General features: G+C 40.7%; 2 long non-coding RNA genes across 3 annotated transcripts; one reads left to right on the top strand and one right to left on the bottom strand.

Moving 5' to 3' along the window:
- Positions 1-4,889: 4,889 nt before the first annotated feature.
- Positions 4,890-18,081, bottom strand: LOC110079461 (uncharacterized). Of its 2 annotated transcripts, none has more exons than XR_012086486.2 (4): positions 17,966-18,081; positions 13,505-13,747; positions 12,951-13,129; positions 4,890-5,295 (listed from the first exon to the last, which is right to left on the bottom strand). It is a non-coding gene; the product is annotated as an uncharacterized LOC110079461 (long non-coding RNA). The 2 variants fall into 2 exon arrangements; XR_012086487.2 differs by lacking the exon at positions 17,966-18,081 and adding an exon at positions 15,319-17,932.
- Positions 5,112-10,039, top strand: LOC140706682 (uncharacterized). The gene is made up of 2 exons (XR_012086488.2): positions 5,112-7,579; positions 9,667-10,039. It is a non-coding gene; the product is annotated as an uncharacterized LOC140706682 (long non-coding RNA).
- Positions 18,082-19,222: the final 1,141 nt, after the last annotated feature.

Below are 19,222 nucleotides of genomic sequence, written 5' to 3' on the forward strand. Positions count from 1 at the left end.
CGTATGTGAGCGTTGCTGTTATTAATGCTAATGGAAGTTAAGTGTATCCTGCAAGAAGAGACTGTACTCCAGTGTTCAATATTGAAAGGGGACTTTTTTTAAAAAAAAAACTGATATTTTTAGCTCCAACAAAGTCAACGAATTAAAGTACCAGCTTCCCTGAAATTATGGCATGACTGACAAAAACAAATTGGATAAAATTTTGAAATGCCATAGGCTCCAAACGATGGCCGTCTGGCCCAGACGAGATGGAATAGAGTGACCTTCACTTCTGCCCACTGGGAAGTGCTAGTTGTGGTGGGCTACTGCTCCTGAAGAAATGGCTGGGCTCCAAAGAAAAGAGCTACTTAGGCACAGCCAGGGCCTTAGACACACCCAGAAGGATTTAACTCTTTCCCCCTTGAATTACAAACCCAAACCATGCCACATTGCAACAATACTTCCTCAATCTCCCAGTAAGACAAGGATTGAGGACTAGGTTGGAGCCAAGCTGAGGCTTCTTCTGGGGAGTAAGTAACCACAAGGTTTTATCTTCAAGGTTCCGTGTCCAGATTACTAAACTATGTACTTAAGAAATAAAACCAAATTAGCAGATGCCAATGACAGTTAGTCCTCAATATAGAACAGATGTAAGATATTTTTTAAATTGCCTTTCAGTTTCAGGCTTTATAACATGACACAGGGGCTGCTGTTGAAGAAATGCAGGTCTAAACCTTTGTCCATGCATATGACTATTTTTGTTGTTCCTGTTGTTTAGTCATTTAGTCGTGTCTGACTCTTCGTGACCCCATGGACCAGAGCACGCCAGGCCCTCCTGTCTTCCACTGCCTCCTAGAGTTTGATCAAATTCAAGTTGGTAGCTTTGATGACACTGTCCAACCATCTTGTTCTTTGTCGTCCCATTCTCTTGCCTTCACACTTTCCCAACATCAGGGTCTTTTCCAAGGAGATTTCTCTTCTCACGAGAAGGCCAAAGTATTGGAGTCTCAGCTTCAGGATCTGTCCTTCCAGTGAGCACTCAGGGTTGATTTCCTTCAGAATTGATACATTTGATCTCCTTGCAGTCCAAGGGACTTTCAAGAGTCTCCTCCAGCACCACAATTCAAAAGCATCAATTCTTCGGTGGTCAGCCTTCTTTATGGTCCAGCTCTCACTTCGATACAGCGCTACTGGAAAAACCATAACTTTGACTATGCGGACCTTTGTTGGCAACGTGATATCTCTGCTTTTTAAGATGCTGTCTAGGTTTGTCTAGCTTTCCTACCAAGAAGCAGGTGTATTTTAATTTCATGGCTGTTGTCATCATCTGCCGTGATCATGGAGCCCAAAAAAGTAAAATCTGTCACTGCCTCCATATCTTCCCCTTCTATTTGCCAGGAGGTGATGGGACCAGTGGCCATGATCTTAGCTTTTTTGATGTTGAGCTTCAGACCATTGTTTGCGCTCCCCTCTTTCATCCTCATTAAGAGGTTCTTTAATTCCTCCTCACTTTCTGCCATCAGAAAAAAGCAAAAGCAAAGTGTGCTGCTTATATACTGCCCCATAGTGCTTCAAGCACTCTCTGGGCGGTTTACAAGTTAATTATGCAGGCTACACATTGCCCCCCCCCGCAAGTTGGGTACTCATTTTACCGACCTCAGAAAGATAGAAGGCTGAGTCAACCTTGAGCCGGCTACCTGGGATTGAACCCCAGGTTGTGAGCACAGTTTTGGCTGCAGTACGGCGGTTTAACCACTGCGCCACGAGGTATCATCTGCATATCTGAGGTTGTTAATATTTGTTCTGGCAATCTTAATTCTGGCTTGGGATTCCTCCAGTCTAGCCTCTCACATGATGTATTCTGCATATAACTTAAATAAGCAGGGAGACAATATATAGCCTTGTACTCCTTTCCCAATTTTGAACCAATCACTTGTTCCATATCCAGTTCTAACTGTTACTTCCTATCCCACATATAGATTTCTCAGGAGATAGATAAGGTGGTCAGGCACTCCCATTTCTTTAAGGACTTGCCATAGTTCGCTGTGGTCCACACAGTCAAAGGCTTTTGCGTAGTCATATGACTATTTACTGAGTCCTTAGAATTGTAATTTGAAGAAACTGAAGACAGAAATTTGTCACATTCGTTTTTGGTACCTGGCCAAACTAGAGATTTATTACTGGATTGCTTGCAAGTGCTATGACAGAAAAACTGTATGTGTTTTTATGCAGAAAAAGTTTAGGGTTAAGTTGTTAGCTGAGTATCTAGTAACACAGCCAGATACCACCACAGAAACAATACTAAAAAAATAATTAATGAGCAACGTCTCTGGCTTCCACTTTATACAAGAAGCTTCTTTTAGAAAGTAAGGACTCTTTATCAGGACTGTTTGTCAGTGTAGGAAGAACAAGCAAGGCCTGGGGCCTCTAAGTGCAGCTACCATCATAATCAACCACAAAACCAACAAGGGGTGCTTGCTGTCTTTTGAAGGCACATGGACGCTCCTACAGACATAAACACAGACATAAACATATGACAGCTGTTGTGGTGTAATGGATAGGATGTTGGACTAAGATTCAGAACACCTAGTTTCAAATCCCTGTTCAGCCATGGACGGTTGCTGGAGGGTTGGCAATGCTTAAACCAGTCCTTATACATCTCACATGTTGTGAAAATGCTATCAGGATTGCTGCTAAGTCAGGAGCAACTTGATAGCACATAACACACACGGTATTGCCCACATTTTACCACACCAAACAGAATGCAGAGTATCTTTTTCATGAATATTCATCAGGGGTTGGCCATCCTTTCCTTTTCTCTGTGTGCATTGTCCTTGTGGCATAATGGTTAAACGTCAGTACTGCAGTCAAGCCTCTGCTCCCAACCTAAGTTCAATGTGCTACTTATATACCACCCCTGGGCTCAGAAAGCATTCTCAAGGTTACTCAGCCCTCTGTCCTTCTGAGGTTGGTAAATGGAATACCCAACTTGCTGGGGTGGGATGGGGGCAATGTGTAGCCTGCATAATTAAAATGGTAATACTCCCAGAGAGTGCTTTAAGCTCTATGGGGTGGTATACAAGCAGCACATTTTGCTTTTTTTGCTTTGCTTTAGGTTACTGTGCTTAGTATCAGAGGTACTACTAAAGGAGGATGGTGTGGCAGAAATTCAAGGCCTTGGAGCTGGGAAAACACTCATAAGCAGTTCCTCTTCCCAATCTTTGTTGTTGCTGTTGTTGTTGTTGCTGCTGCTGCTGTTAAAGAACTTTGAGAAGAGGTTGCCACTCCAGAGCAGAGGAGGAGCAAAGAAAAGAAGGAGTGCCTGGTAAAGGTTGTAAGAGAAAGTGGAAAAAGGTCTGTGAGAGCAAGAATGTCGCTTGATGGCAAGGGTGGCCCAATCTGTCCTGCTGCTTGTGATGGGAAGCAAGGTGTTGCCCCTGATTGTGATGTATTAGAGGAAGATAAATTCCACCCTCTGGAGAAGGAGGTAATGGTGACGGAACCTGTTTCCCCTTTCGTACCACCCACCAAAAATGGAGGATACTACAGTAGCATCATCATCAGCAGGTAGTTATCCTTCCATCCCCACCAAAATAGGCAACTCAGTGGTGCCTACCCCACTAACCTCAATGTAAACAAGGAGGAGACCTCAGTATTCCGGTCATCATGAGAGAGCAGCTTGAGGGTAGCCATCTCTGCAGTCATTTATTTCCATGCCAGGAGATCCAGCCTTGGGTGGTAGTAGATACGTTGAAGCAGCAGCCATCATGGCAGCCCCTGCCTCTTCTCCCTCTTTGTCTCCCACTTCATTCTTTTACTGAGGGAAAGGAAGAATGGTTCCCTGTTACCACCACAGTCTCCTTTCCACTGAGACAAATTCTAGGCTCTGGGGAGATAGAGTGGTTCTCAGAGCAGTAATGGCCCTGCCAACATGGGGTAGAGAGGGGTAATGAATTTGCTGCCCCCACTGGCTCTGCCACCTGCGTTAACCATTTTGCTCAGTACAGTACAATGTTAGGGCTGGTCCTGGGAGCGTTTAGCCCCCCCCCCCAAAAAAGCAGGCAGCTTTTTCCAGTATAATTTGAGAGATCTGCTACTTTCAACTTACTAAGATATAATGCAGTTTCATCACCTATTTGTGGTTAAGAGATGAGAGGTGCCTTCAAAGTGCTTCTTCCTTCCTCTTTTCACACACAAAATTATCCATTTAATTCCTCTGGGGTTTATCCCTGTGTTGTATCTGCACAACACCATAGCTTGCAAGTACAGCTAGAAATGCCTTTACAAATGGCAACCTGTAACTGCTGAACATGCTAGCACTGACATAGCATTAGCCATGGTTAGTTGTGAGAAAAGGAATGAGACAAGCCTGCAAAGTTCAGATACCCTTGGGTATTGTCATTTTGCTACTCTCAGTTAGGAAATGGGACAGCATTACATCTGAACTGGCCCCAGCAAAGGAGCAGACCTAAATGAAAGTTTAAAGGTATCAACCATCCAGAAATAATAGTCTGTCAACATTAGAGAAAGGGACAAACCGGACTGTACAGTTATCATGTTGTTGGGGGTGCAAGCTAAATTATCTTGCTTTGTTTTGAGATTGTTCTCTGGGCAGTCACTCTAATGAACTGTTTCACTGGAGGACGAGAGGGGTATGATCTAAATGTGGTCTGAGTATTGTACAGAATCAACATACTTGCAGGGCCAGCCCTACCATAAGGCAGAGTGAGGCAACTGCTTCATGTAGACTATGTGTACCGTATGGGTTGTCCTGCACCCCATGAGGTAGCTTCAGCACCTTAAGTGCAGGGAGAGATGCTGTCCCATCAGCAGTATGGAAGTAAGATTCAGATCTTAGTCTAGTCAGCTTCTGTGTGTGATAGTAATGGTGATAGACATTTATTTACTTATTTATTTTTACCCCATCTTTTTCTTTAAAAGGACCTGAGGCAGATTACGTCATTAAAAGACAATATTAAAGCTAACAGCACTGGATATACAGATACTAAACAGAATCAAATACCATACAAAAAAGTAATGTAGGATATAGTTTAGATTAGAAGAGCCTCTTCCTTAATTTCTAGAATTCTGCAAATCCTTCGGAATGGAAGGCTTGCTGTCAGGATCAAGTCTTTCCCAGTGCACTTTTGCAAATGTCTTTAATGGTGGATGGGCCTTACGAATACAGTCTTCCAGCTCCATAAAACCTGGATCTTTTTGTCACACTTAGGGAACCACTGACTTTATTTTCCTTGTCAGTTTTCACTCGCCTCCGATGCTGTTGTTATGACTGATTGTCATCTTGCCAAGACAGGGCTTGAACACAATCACAAACAAGGAGAAAGAGAGAAAATACTTAAAAGAAATTAACTGCCTAAGAGACCAAGTGTCATGAAGGTAATTTATAAGAGAGGGTAAAGGCTACTTTTGCACAATGTTGCTGCTTGGTTGAAATCTAAGACCTTAAAAGCAGAATAAATAAACATCTTCTCCCATCTGCGTTTTCATGGTTGGTATTTTTTCTTTGAGTCATTCAACGCTGTCAGCATTCTTAGATGCAGGGGTGTGCTTGGCCATGTGTCAATCATAACAGTTGCTATGTTGGAAAAATTTTTGCTAAAAGGGCAGTATTGCACCATCTTTTTCTTTTGGCCCCAGCTCCATTTTTCCCAGCCTGGTTTGACAAAAAATTACTGCCTTCAAGTGTGTCTAGTAAAGACACCATAGATCTAACATCTTTGAGGCATTTTGTTTGAGCACTACCCAGATTAACCACAAAAGGCCCTCAATGATGACAAGGACTCTGCTAGATATTTAATGATCAGTGCACTGAAATTGTTTGTGACAAAAGGGCATGAATGCTACCCTAAAGCAGAAATCACAATCTAAGGAATATTATAGCACCTGAACCACTCCACTAAAACCATAAGCAAAATATGCATTTGCTTTAATGGATCACAGCCTATTAGCATATTTAAAACAGCCACAAACAATGAGCAAAAAGGGGTTTTGGAGGGCATGAACATATAACACATTGTTCGTGTCTTTTGGCAGAGAAAGGTCCCTTTGAACATATTTCTCTGTTAACAAGGGGAAAAGTTTTCAAAAGTTATATCAGGTGTTTAAATATAAAGACATGGTACAATATCCTATTGAGCTTCCACTGAACTGAAAGTACTGCCAGTAGAGTATCATGGAATCATGTTGGATGCATGAGCACTAGCGGAAGGTGGGGTTCTTTATGGAGATCACCACTTGCTCAATGGCAATCACCACTTGCTCAATGGCAATGTGGAATGATCCTGCTTTACGTCTTCGGTGGGACACTCTGCTCAGCAAATAGAATACAAACAAAGGTAGACTAGAAGTAGGAACATGAAAATCTCTTAGTCTTGGGTTTTTGTTTTTTTTTGGGGTCCATTTCTCCATATCCTACCTGCTCTTTCCCCCATCCTTGTTTCATATTGGGTCATTTATTGGGGGTATCACATTCAGATTTGTTTAACAAATGCACGTATTTTGCCTTATATACGCATGTATTTGTGCATTTTACTTAGTTTACACACTCCCCAACTGAATAAAACGTCTTTATTCATATCAGAACATTGCACAAGTTAAAATTATGGATTATACAAAATATAAAATTCTTATAATATTAAAATAATTAGAATAATTTTGACCAGAAGCAGGCTACTTCAATCATATTATCTCATGCATTTACTAGATCTTCTTTTGTACACGCGGTGGGACATTAATAGCATTCACATAAGTGAAGCATTGATTTAATGTCTCCACATTCACAGAAAAAATGTTCTATATCTAAGTAGCCCAATTTTTACTTGATTATTCTTTGATCATCCTACTCCACTTCAAAGTCTTTTAAGTGACTTTAAGATGGTCCACCCAGAATCTTGTCCTGGTGGGAGACACAATATTTGGTATTCATCCATTCAGCAAGGTGTGTTATTGCACACCTCTCAAGCTTTAAATGTTAAACCAGAAGAAGCTAGGCTAAGCCTATGGAGAGTTAAAACAACACACCTTGGTGAATAAAGCATAATTGGCCTAATAAAGCATAATTTCTTGTGCTCACATCATTTTATTTCTCTGAAATGCTTCAGAAAATTCAAACATGTGAGTTCTTGCAGTAAGTCTGTTTGTTACACTGAATTCAGGTTGATAGAAAAATAATATTTTTGCTAGGACTACTGATTTCTACAACATTACTTTCCAACCAGAACTAGATAGCAAGGAGATGTATGCATTTCTTTAGATGTGGAGCTCATGGATATTGGAATGTGATTAAGTGGAAGTGTAGCAGGGTTTAGAAAAGTTACATTTTGAGCTGCAGAACTGTTCCATAGTCTATGATGCATCGAAGGGGGGGGGGGTCTATTTCTCCACAAGTGAGAGAAAACCTGCTCTGGGGTGTTCTGTTCTTATTACTTCTCACATTCCAAGGCTGTTTCCTGACTGAATTCTGACACAATACCAAACCTAATAAATTCCTTCTCAAATTAAGCTTTGGCCATTAAATGCCTTTCATATCTCACAGGTGATCAGGAGAGAAAGTGAAATATGACATGGAACACAGTAAAAGGTACGTTGTATTTGTCTTCATCTGGCACACCTATACAGACATGAGGATATAACTGTTCTTAACAAACTATATTGGATACTTGAGGTTCAGAGGTCTGATAACAGAGCTTAGAAACACTGTTTTTGGAGTACATCTCCCAGAATCCCCCCTAACTCTTTCAAGACAAGACAGACATCATATCTAATACCTTAATAAAACTGGGAGTGGGGGATATGAAAGAGCGAGCACGTAGAGTGAAGACTGGAAAATTTTGTTGTGGAAATAGATTCTTAATGCACGTATGCAAAAAATAAGGGATTTTCTTGCTCCCTTCTTGAGAATGTGGGAAGCCATCTTTTATCAGATGGCCAAACTCTTTACCTGTCTTAACTAATCTGGCTGGTGTCTACTCCCCAGAATCTCTGACAGTGGTCCTTGACACCATCCGCTACCTGATCTTTCCATTGGTTTGGATGACTGTAACATACTCTGACCCAAACCCTGTTGCTTCATGTAGAAAATTGCACTAGATCAGGTCAATTGAATCAAAGGGAATTTGCTGAGTCAGTTTCTCTACTGATTCAAATAGACCTACTCTAACTGAAAATTAGTTTAGCATAATAAATCTCACTTAGAGTAGTCCCATTTGAATTAAGGGAACATAGAGGAGTTGACTCACCAAATCCCCACTGATTCAGTAGGTCTGCTATACTGCAATTTATTATAGTAAGCAACAGGATTTTGGCCTCTGTGTAGGGCTGCCTTCAATGGTTGTTCACAATGCTGTTGGCCAGAAGATTGTTAACCAAAGGAAATTCAAGTGATCACAGGACTCTCTTATTAGCCGCCTAGAGTAGTCCTGACCTGACCAGATAGGTGGGATATAAATAAAATAAATAAATAAATAAATAAATAAATAAATAAATAATAATAATAATAATAATAATAATAATAATAATAATAATAATAATAATAATAATAATAATAATAATAATAATAATAATAATAATAATAATAATATTAAAACAGCCTCACTGGCTACTGGTCTGTTTTCAGGTGCAATTTAAAATATGCTGGATATAAAGCTCTATATAATTTAGGTCTGAGCTATCAGAGAGACTATACTCTCCCATACAAGCCTGCCAGGCTTTGAGATCTGTGGGTAGGGCCCTTTGCTCAGTCCTGCCACCTTCAAGGACATGCTTGGTGAGGATGTGGAGCAAGATCTTTGTGGTGGTTGCTTCCAAGCTGTGAAACTCTCTCCCGAGGGACTTTAGACTGTCCCCCTCCTGTTTGGCCTTTGGCTGCTCAGAACAGGGTGCTGATCTTCTGCATTATTATTTTAACATATGTGCTTTTAAAACTATTTTGACATTCAGTATGGTTACTATGAGAGACTATGTTTTAATACTTGTGGCATGTTATTTTTAGTTTATGTTTAGACAAGTCTCTGCAGACCTCAGGCCCGTTTTGAATACCTGAAGCCTGATTGAGCTTGATGCTAGTATGTGGCTGTGATCAAGCAGGTGATAAAGATGTGCTTCCATGGATTGGCAGGGCAGATCATACCTACTGACAAGGCAGATTGAGCCTCGGGCTCTGCTAGTTGCTGAATCTGTTTTTCAGCCTTTCAGAAAATTTTTCATGCGCCCACCAATTCCTTATTTAAATGTGGTTGAAAATGATGATCACAGAAATATCGAAGATGTGGTACTGAAATCTCTAAGACACACTTCTAAGGTGAGGTGACAGAGCCATTACGTCAGGTAAAAAGTATTTCTGTTGGCGTCAGAACGTTGTGTTTTTCTTGCCCTCTCTGCCAATTCAGGGAAAAGATATGAATATTATGTTTTTTGTGCTGATGTACCTAGGCATAATAGTGTAATTGAAATGGCATGTTTACCATTCTGTTTCATGCTTGATTGTGCTTTTTCAACACCTTTGCGCACAGTGTTAGAAGCGAGATTATAATTAAAATGTTCTGTTGAACACCTTGTTCGGTTCAACGAAACTCACAATAGAAATATAAGTACTTGTTCTTGGTGACTTTACAGTGACTGCACAATAAAGCCTGGGAAATCTCCCAAGCACATTGTTTATTTTGCCAGATCAGCCCAGAGAAGGGGAACGGAATATGTTCGCCACATAAAGACGATAACACAGCAACAGGCTTTCCTCAGCACACGGTGCTGCCTTGAAACCAGTGCCACCTTAAACAATGAATGTGAATGTGATTTAAAATGTTTTTATTGGACCATCACCCCATTAAAGAGATTTTAATCAATTCATCTTTTGCATTTTGACTGCCTTGATTAACCAAGCCAGTGTAGCGAAAACTGTTACAGCATAGCAGGTAAAGTATTAGATGAGGACAGGGGACAAGCCTTAAAGCTGAAGGGGGTGATATTTTGCCAGTTGCTCTCTCCCATTCAACCTACTCCACAGGGTTTTTGTGAGGATAACATGGAGAGAAATGGTGTATCAGTCCTTGAACATCTGACATAACACAACTCTCAAAGGGTTACTATAATTCAGAAGCAGCTTGGTGGTTTGTTATAACTATAGATAGATCTTAGTTTTGAACAATGGAGGGGATTTTTTGTTTGGGTTTTTTTTGGGGGGGCTACATAACATTACCACATCATCGTGCACACATCACTGCAATACTGTAAATGATGTTTAAACATTCTAGTTTTCATCACTGAGCACTAACAGCATTTGGAGGAGAGAGATAATGATACCATTGAAGTCTACTCTGGACTATCAGAATTTCTCAAGGACAATGAAAAATTAACTTTGAAGCCATTTTTATGCACCAGGAAAGACGGGAATAAATGGTGCTGTGGAGGAATGCAGAGCCCCATGCTTTGCTTTAATGTTCACTCTTGGAGACAGATTTGTAAACTGTGGGCCGTAATGTAGAAAAAATTAAGAATATTTTATGTCTGAATACTTTGTATTGGGAGATTTAATAACTGGCAACATTACATTTGAATTTCACAGGAATTAAAAGTACTTGATAGTTGCCTGGATTGATAGTTTCCTTTCCCAAACACACATTTACTAAAGTTGTCCATGAGATGGTGAATAAGCATTGTAATGTAGTAGTGATGTATCATTTTAGCAAAGTTTCCTGCTTATAGTTCAATGAACCACTGATTCAACCCTTGCTTTGAAACTTTTCTTCAGTTCATAGCAGGGCAAAAATCTGCAGCCCCAATTACTGTTCTCATATTGGTCAAAGCAAATCCCCCTGAGCTGAGGGGCTTAAAATAGAAATATAACTGGAAACCAAACCCTGATGCAAAAGCTATGTTATACTGAAGGCATTACAAAGGTGGTTACAATTTTGGATCTGGCTGGGGGTTCCCAGCTAGCCCTTTATCTAATACTGTATCTTTTTTTTTTCCTATAGAGAGATTGCTTTGGGGAGAGGTAGTCTTTCAAATGTACACACTTCTTTTATGAAATCTAAGATACCACAGCCCCTGCAATGGCTGTAGAATAGGCTTCTCAGGACTCAGGGCAACAGCCAAAGTCTTCAGCTATGGTTCCCTGGTTCTTGGGATGGTGAAATAAATCACAGGATAAGTGGGCCTAAAGAAGGAGGAAGTTTAATTTCTCTGTGTATCAGTTGGCTTTAAAGGCGGCCCTTTACACGCATTCCCAGCTGGCCCCAGGACTCCCAGGCTCAGTCTGAAGGTCTCTGAATATATGTGGCCAAAATCCTATTCCATAGTTACCCCACTAGAAAAAGGTAATGAGTGACATAACTCACAGCCACTAATTGCAGCTAATAAACGATCTCCTGCTTGGATTCTTGGTTGTATACTAAACCACCTGACTGAGGCACAATGAGGAAGCCAGCAGGGACTCAATAATTAGCAGCAGATAGTCAGTGGGAGTTATGCCATTTCCCTTCTGCTGTTGTGATGACAGTTCAAGATTTTGGCCAATACGTTGTTCAGGGAGCAGGGTAGGAAATCTGCATTGTCTGCCTCCTTCTCTCACATACAGACTCACATGCATATTATTTTGCAACTGCTACACAAGGACTGAAGCTGTGGATTCAAGTTTTGGCCCTGAAAGCTCAAGGAATGGTAATGGGAAGATGTTAGCTTGGTGACCTATTGCAGAACATCAATTAAACAAGCTTGAGTTGACCTTAATGGGAAAATTTGGTAACACTCCCTGTCTCTGTATCCTATCTTTTACGTGACTTCTAGTTTGAGGCAACACATGATGTGATGTCATCATGCATATGCACTCCATTGGCTAGTAAGAGTTGGACAAAACTATCTACTAATGCTGTTGGTAGCTTGGTGTAGGGCTACTTGTAATGTGTTACTAAATACAGAACTGAACCTAGAGAGTATCAGTAGGCTTTATGCAAGAAGCATTGGGAGAATCTGAGTGCCATAAAATATCAGATTATGATGTAGCAATGGAAAATTAAGAGTGTAAGTGGGAGTAAAATTATATTACTAAGAAAGCCAGATGTGCAGAATTTCACAAAAATACAGAAAGTCACTTTGAATATTTCATTACATTGCAGTTCTGTTCTGTATTTTGAATAAATAAAAAATAATCTGAAGTGTTAATTAAACATAAGAACACAATAAGAGCCATTCTGTAATAGACTGAAGTTCCATCTGGCCCATTATTCTGCTCCCACAGTGGCCAACTAAATGCCTATGTGAAGTCCATATCATAACATATGTGCAATAGTATTCTTCTGATCATTTTCTTCATCCTTGGTATTGAAGAAAATGCTGCCAGTTTGCTGATTCTGGATGTAGCTTGTAGCCTTTAGGAACCTTGGCTAGTAGCCATTGAAAAGTTTATCCTTCCTGAATTTGGTTAGTCCTCTTTTCATGCTGGTGACCATCACTACATCTTATGACATTAAGTAAACCAGAAGCTGTAGAATTCAGAAAGTGATAGCTAACTCATGAGTTAGTTACAATGGCTACTTTCTCTACAATTTGTTTTCTATGAACCTGAACCTGACTAATCCATTCTATTTAGAATTGTCTGCATACAATCCAAGGAACAATTGTGATTGAGATTAGACCAATCCAGATCATCCAGTTCATCTTCATCAACCAAATTCCGATGTCAAGAACTGAATTAGAATGTAATTTTGTACATATAATGCCATCCCAATCCAGAAACTAGTTAAACTGAAGTACTGAGCTGACTGTAGAAGGGACGATAAGCCAATGCAACTGGAATAAGTTTAACTAGCTCCAGGTGGTGTCATGTAACAATACCAGCTAAAATGTGATCCTTCATCATGGAGCAGTGGTAAAACTATTAATGTGGGAACATTAATAGGGAAAGTATGCCCATTAAATAGTAAATGTAATTTCTTCTAAAGTATGATTATTACCTCCTGACAAGTGTTTCAAGAAATATTCTCCTGAAGAGAACCTTGGTTTCCTGCAGCAAATCATAACCCAGCACAAGCACAGCTGATGGGGACACACTGGAGAGGGCCTTCTCTGTGGCAGCTCCCAGGCTATGGAACATTCTCCCTTGGGAGATCAGGCTGGCCCCTTGCCTTTCATCCTTCAAAAAACAAACAAACAAAAAAACTAAAGACCCATCTCTTCAGGCAGGCTTTTAACAATTACAACAGAATCCCTGAACCCCATTTCAGCAAATAATTCTAATCTTTCCCATGTTTTAATTTTTTAATAATTTAATTTAATTTTTAAATCATACGTATATTATTTAGTTTATCTTTTAATATTTAACTTATTGTGTTTTTAAATTGTGTGAATTTTAATGTTGTGAGCCTCTTTGGGTCCCTTGTTGGGAGAGATGCGGCATATAAATAAAACTAATAGTCATAATAATAAAGTTCTGGGCCCAAATAATTCAGGAAAACTAGGGGAAGTCTCCTTTCTTAGAAACAATTCATGGAAAACTATGAAGACTCACCAGTGAGGAAATCAGGGGCAGGCAGGCATCAGCATCTGGCAGGCTGAGTAGGGTGACCACATTAGCAGCATCCCATTTCCTGAAACTTCAGGGTCAAGGCCCAACAGAGTCTCTGTCATAGGGAACGACCTTTGTGATGTCACAGAGGCAGGGGCAGGCAGAGGTTGTGAAGAAAGCAGGTGAAAGACATATGCGAACAGCTGAGCCAATGAAGTGGGGATAGAGTGGAGATGGTTGTCCAGGCTTTAAAACATGTCACACACAAGAATAATGGTGACTACAACAACAACAACAACAGAAACAACAACAACAACAGTATCTTCTCGAGTGCTGCTTGGCCTAGGACTTGTCTCTCCCTGTAGACACAGAGAAATTTACCCCCAATACTTCAGCTGTTTCCTTGAGACCTGCCAGCTCTAATACTGAGATATTTAACATAGGAGTTTAAACAAAGGTCCTGTGCATTTCACATCACCCTGGGACCCTGCTCCCCCTCCATGTTTCTTCTGCATCCATTCAAAGTGCTGCATGGCAAAAATCATGGAGCAGGAAATGCAGCAGCCGCTCTTCCTACTATATTGCATTGCATCCCGTCGTTCTGTAATACTGTATTTTGAACTAGTGGATTGGGAGTGAGGAGAAGCAAGGTCTAGCAGCAGAGAACTCTTAAGGGGGGGAAATAAGTAGATTAACTTCCCACAGGTTCATATCCTCTCATTAAGGGAAGGAGATGTGAGAACTTCTTACTAAGTGGTGATGTACACCCTCGCCCTGAAATAAGGGCTAATGCAACAGATATGTCACAAGTCACTTCAAAAATAATTCTTCAAAAGTAATGCATTAGATTCTTGCCACCCAGGACTGGCAAGAATGAAGAATATAATGCATTATTTTTGAAGAATAATGTGCCAAGTTCAAGGTTTGCGATGTCACTGGAGCCAAACATATTGGATGTGCTTCTGCATCTCTGTGGTCTTTTTTCCCCAGACCACAGAAACGAGTGGTTTCCCATTGTGTTGTAATGCAGATCAACATAATATGTCTTTGGGTTACTCACTTTCTAAACACACAACACATAGAACAATACGTATCTATGCATAAAGCAGAGTTCCCATCAGTGAACATTTCTTTCATGATCAGATACTGAATTACACTGAATCCCACTGAGATACAGAAGTTGTTCGCTTAGTGTCAGTGGTGGGGAAGATTTGACCTTAGAGATCTTTAGCCTTCAGCTCCCAGAAGTCCCAGCCAACATGGTGACAGTAGACTATAATGGGGGCCAACACATTCCCACGCATTGGCCTAAAACTCTAGCCGCCTAGAGTGGTCTATTGACTAGATAGGCGGGATATAAATAAAATAAATAAAATAAATAAATAAAATAAAACAGTGATTCACAAAATTGGGTAACCCAGGTGTTTTTGGACTATAACTCCCAGAAACCCCAGCTAGCACAGCTAATGGTGAAGGCTTCTGGGAGTTACAGTCCAGGAACACTTGAGTTACTCAAGGTTGAGAACCATTGGTCTAGAAGGTAACATAAGATGGTAAATAGATCATAAGCATCTACTGAGCTTTTCATGGGTGTGTGTGTGCTCAGTACAACTTCCTCTCCTTCTTCCACTCCCATCAATTCTGGATACTTGCCCAACCAACACAGAAGCTTTGTGTGTGGGGGGGGGTCAAAGCCTATGGGTGAGTGATGGAATTTTCCTTCTCACCTATTTTGTTGGCAAACAGGCAGAATTTGATACAAACCATGATACCCAAGACAAAGAGACTAGAATGGTAGTAATAACACATACACTTACTTTTCCTCCCCAATTCTACCACTTCTTCCAACTTTCCTTTTGTTCTCATTGAAGGTCTTTGCGATGGTTGCCTCATGATTCAGAAGGCAAGAAAGGAATCCTCCATGGATTCTATGCATTTACAGGAGTTCTGCGAGTCTAGAAGGAAATCCTACAACTTGTCTTTTATTTTCTTTTTCCGGCAACAAAAATTAATAGGCCTATACCGGAACACACACCTGGAGTAAAGCTATTAAATGAGGAGGTGCTGTAATTGCATAATTGCTGCTCAGAATATGATTTTTTTTTTCCCTTTAAAAATTATTCAATTAGCTACTAAAGTAGAGAGGGGAGGCTGAAGCAGAGGCAGGTGGTTTAGCAAAAAGGTACATGGGTGATAAAAGGGAGACACACTGGTGCTTTTGTCTGCCTGACATACAACATAATGAAGATGGCAGGAGGCTACCATTTCCCACCTCACTTTGCACAAAGACCTTCCTTTTTTGTAATTCTCTATCTCCCTGTTTGCCTCCCTTCCCCCGGTCTCCTTGTGACAAAAACTCTTCCATGTTTTGCAGCATGCTCTTTTATGGGAAGGGCTGCCATCTGCCAACCTGGATCATACTCCAGTTAAGGCTTTCTCCCTGGCCACTTCCACGTTCTGGAACTCTTTGCCCAGAAAGGCTAGGTTTGCCCTATCCTTGCTCTCCTTCCATTGGCAGATAAAGGGTCAAGGCCCTTTAATCCAGGCAGGCCTTTGACAGCCTCAAACCATAAGATTTTACCCAAGCACTGGCTTCTCTCTCTTTTTATGGCAAATTAGTATTAAGATTTTATTGATTTAATGATTAGGATGTTTTGGTAGGACTCTCATTGCACAGGGATTAAATTATAGTATTACAGTCAAAACTCTGCTCGCAGTCAACATCTGATTACAGTGGATTCTGGCAGCCAGCTCGAGGTTCACTCAGCCTTCCATCCTTCTGAGGTCAATAAAATAATTTCCCAGCTTACTGGGGGTGGATTGGCAATGTGTAGTCTATATCAGTGGTTCTTAACCTTTGTTACTCGGATGGTTTTGAACTGCAACTCCCAGAAACCCCGGCCAGGACAGCTGGTGGTGAAGGCTTCTGGGCGTTGCAGTCCAAAACTCCTGAGTAACCCAAGGTTAAGAACCAGTGGTCTATATAATTAAATTGCAAACCATCCAGAGAGTGCTTTAGCACTTTAGGGCAGTATCTGAGCAGCACACATTGCTTTGCTTTGAAGTGATTTTAAAGTGTTTAATTTTAGTTGTATTTTCAGCACACAATGCATTTAATTGTATTTTAATGTTTGCCATGCAAGCCAGCAAACAAATAAAGAAATAAAGAAACAAGCAAGGACTTCCAGAATTAGCAGGTCCCAGTGGCCAGGAACCCATGCTAGAAGGAACCCCTTGTTGTTTCATTAGAGATTTGATTTTTACTCTAAAGAGTAAATTTTCCAAGCTCATCTGACCATCTGCTGAAGCCAACTAGATGGGCCAATAAGTTTTGCAAACCTTCTGCCTAAGGATAAAGTCCCACTTTGCCCAATATGGCATAGTATCCATTTAAGTTTTTCCTTACAGCTGAACTGGCTTTCATATCTCCAAATAAAATGGAAGATAATGCCATTAAAGCATACTTTTCAGTAACTACAATAGCCTAGCAAATTAAGTGTACAGGACCTGAACAGCATCCTGATCTGATGGTTTGGCACAAAAATTGTTCATGTAAGCTGCCGTAACCTTAAGGTAGATTTTTTCACTCTTAAGGCCACCCTAGCCATCATAACAATGTGCCATCAACTATGTTTTGACTTATGGTGACCCTTTTCAGGGTTTTCCAGGTAGAGAATTGTCAGAAGTGGTTTACCATTCCCTTCTTTTGGGGGGTGCTCTGGGACTGTGCAGCTTTCCCAAGGCCACACAGGCTGGCTCTTCTCCCTGAAGTCACTGCGGGGCATCAAACTCCCAACTTCTGGCTCCACAGGCAGATACCTAAACCACTGAGCTAACCAGCCCGTTACTCTAAAGATACAACTCTCATAGTTAGGAGCAGATCAATTTCAGCAACCAATTGGGAGTGTCAAAGAATAACTCCAATGAAAGAAAATATTTTGCTTGCTGTGAATTCATTGTAGTGTTTAGAAGACCTTTTTAAGGCAAGCAAATGCTTGCTTTACAATAGCCTGTAGTAGTTTGCTGCTGACATTAGTTTGCCCACTTGATAGACTTGCAGTGGACATGTCTTCTCAATGGACAACATTCTGGCTGCAGGGGGCACTAGGCTTTAGAACCTATGTATTTATTTGATTTAAAACAATGAGATCAGAGCTGGGCATTACCTTTGTTGAATTGTTACAGATCCAACAGACAATTCTGGACTTGGGAAAAGACGCTCCCTGAGTTCAAGACTTTGTTGCAATACAGCCTGCATACCAGGTGAACATATACAGGACCTTGTGAACTCTCAATTCTCAGCAGACCTAGGATCTGAGAATGATGCTGGCACTTTACCTCCCATATTCAAGACGAGACAGAGAAGATCAGTGATTAAACATGAGACCTCATACTCCACCAGCCTGCATTGCCCTTTCGACCAATCTATCCAGTGGCTGTGCCCTAGGGTTGCAAGGAACTTACCTTTTCATGCAAAGGGCACCGCTTAGAATAAGGACCCAGACTGCCGTCCACTTCCCGTTGGCATCTGCGTCTCAAACGATGCAAAACGTTCTGTCGGACAAAGAACAAAAATTTAGACATCGGTATTAAACGTTTATTTTAGACAAAAGTCAGCAGATGGCGCCATTTATCATTTATTGACACCAGTCCCTTCTTGTCCAAGAAGCTCCTTTCCCCTTTTAATTTAGACAGTATTATAACCAAAGTGTTTTTCAACTTATTATTATGCATGAGCAAAAAAAAAAGATCCTATGAATGTGTAAAATTTCTCCCGCATTCCCTTTTTTATAACATCATTTACATTCCATATTAATAATTAAAAATCTTCAGGATTTTAATCACTTTTCCCATCACTAAAATATCTAATGGAGAGATCTCCCCCACCCCAGTCCCCCTTGAAGGTGAAATAGAGGGAAATGAGCAAGGTGGGGTGGGGTGGGGGAGAGGCTTGAAAAGTCACTTTTCAGAAGTGGGTGTGATTGAGTCCATGCCTGGCCACCTCATGGTTTCCCCGTTTTTTATATTTACCGAACATAGGAAGCGAAGCCTTACAAAATCCTCAGTTTCCAAGAGGCCAAAGAGAAAAAGCACATTTTTGTATGCGGGTCTACGTGTGAGTTTAATTATAGTGGTGTTTGCCTGATGGCTTGTTACTGTAAATAAAAGAGATAAAAGGGGCCCTTCACTTGAGTAGCTCCAAAGCTGTGAAATATGTACCCAATTAAAACTATTGGTGTAAGAGGCTAATAAAGTACATGTGCCTACTAGATGTCTTATTCTAATGAATCTCGGCTAATTTGCTTTGACTGATGAATTTCGGTGTTAGTAGTAGGGGCTGAATAATTATGAAATTTATCACAAGACACAAGGACTCATTAAGTATTACACAGGTTCGGCTGAGGAATGTTTTCTTTGTCGTGAGGACAGGAGTTGACCAATACAATTAGAAGGAAGTATGGAGGTTCCCTTGTCGATGTGGCCGTTTCTCAGGCCAGAAGGCGGGAGAAATGGGAAGGAACACAGAGCAGCATAATAGGAGATGCCTAAATCCACCAGGGTAAGTATTTATTTTAAAGAAATAATTTTACTGCAAGAAATTCCTCTTCAAAGTGTCCACCAGAATACTTTTTATCCTCGGATGAAAGAGGAACTAGGAGAATGAGACATATTGATGCAACTTGTGATTTTAGAAGTTCAGCCTGAGACCTTGAAAGAACC

This window comes from Pogona vitticeps, chromosome 4 (genome assembly GCF_051106095.1).
Source record: "Pogona vitticeps strain Pit_001003342236 chromosome 4, PviZW2.1, whole genome shotgun sequence".
Classification (NCBI taxonomy): Eukaryota; Metazoa; Chordata; class Lepidosauria; order Squamata; family Agamidae; genus Pogona; species Pogona vitticeps.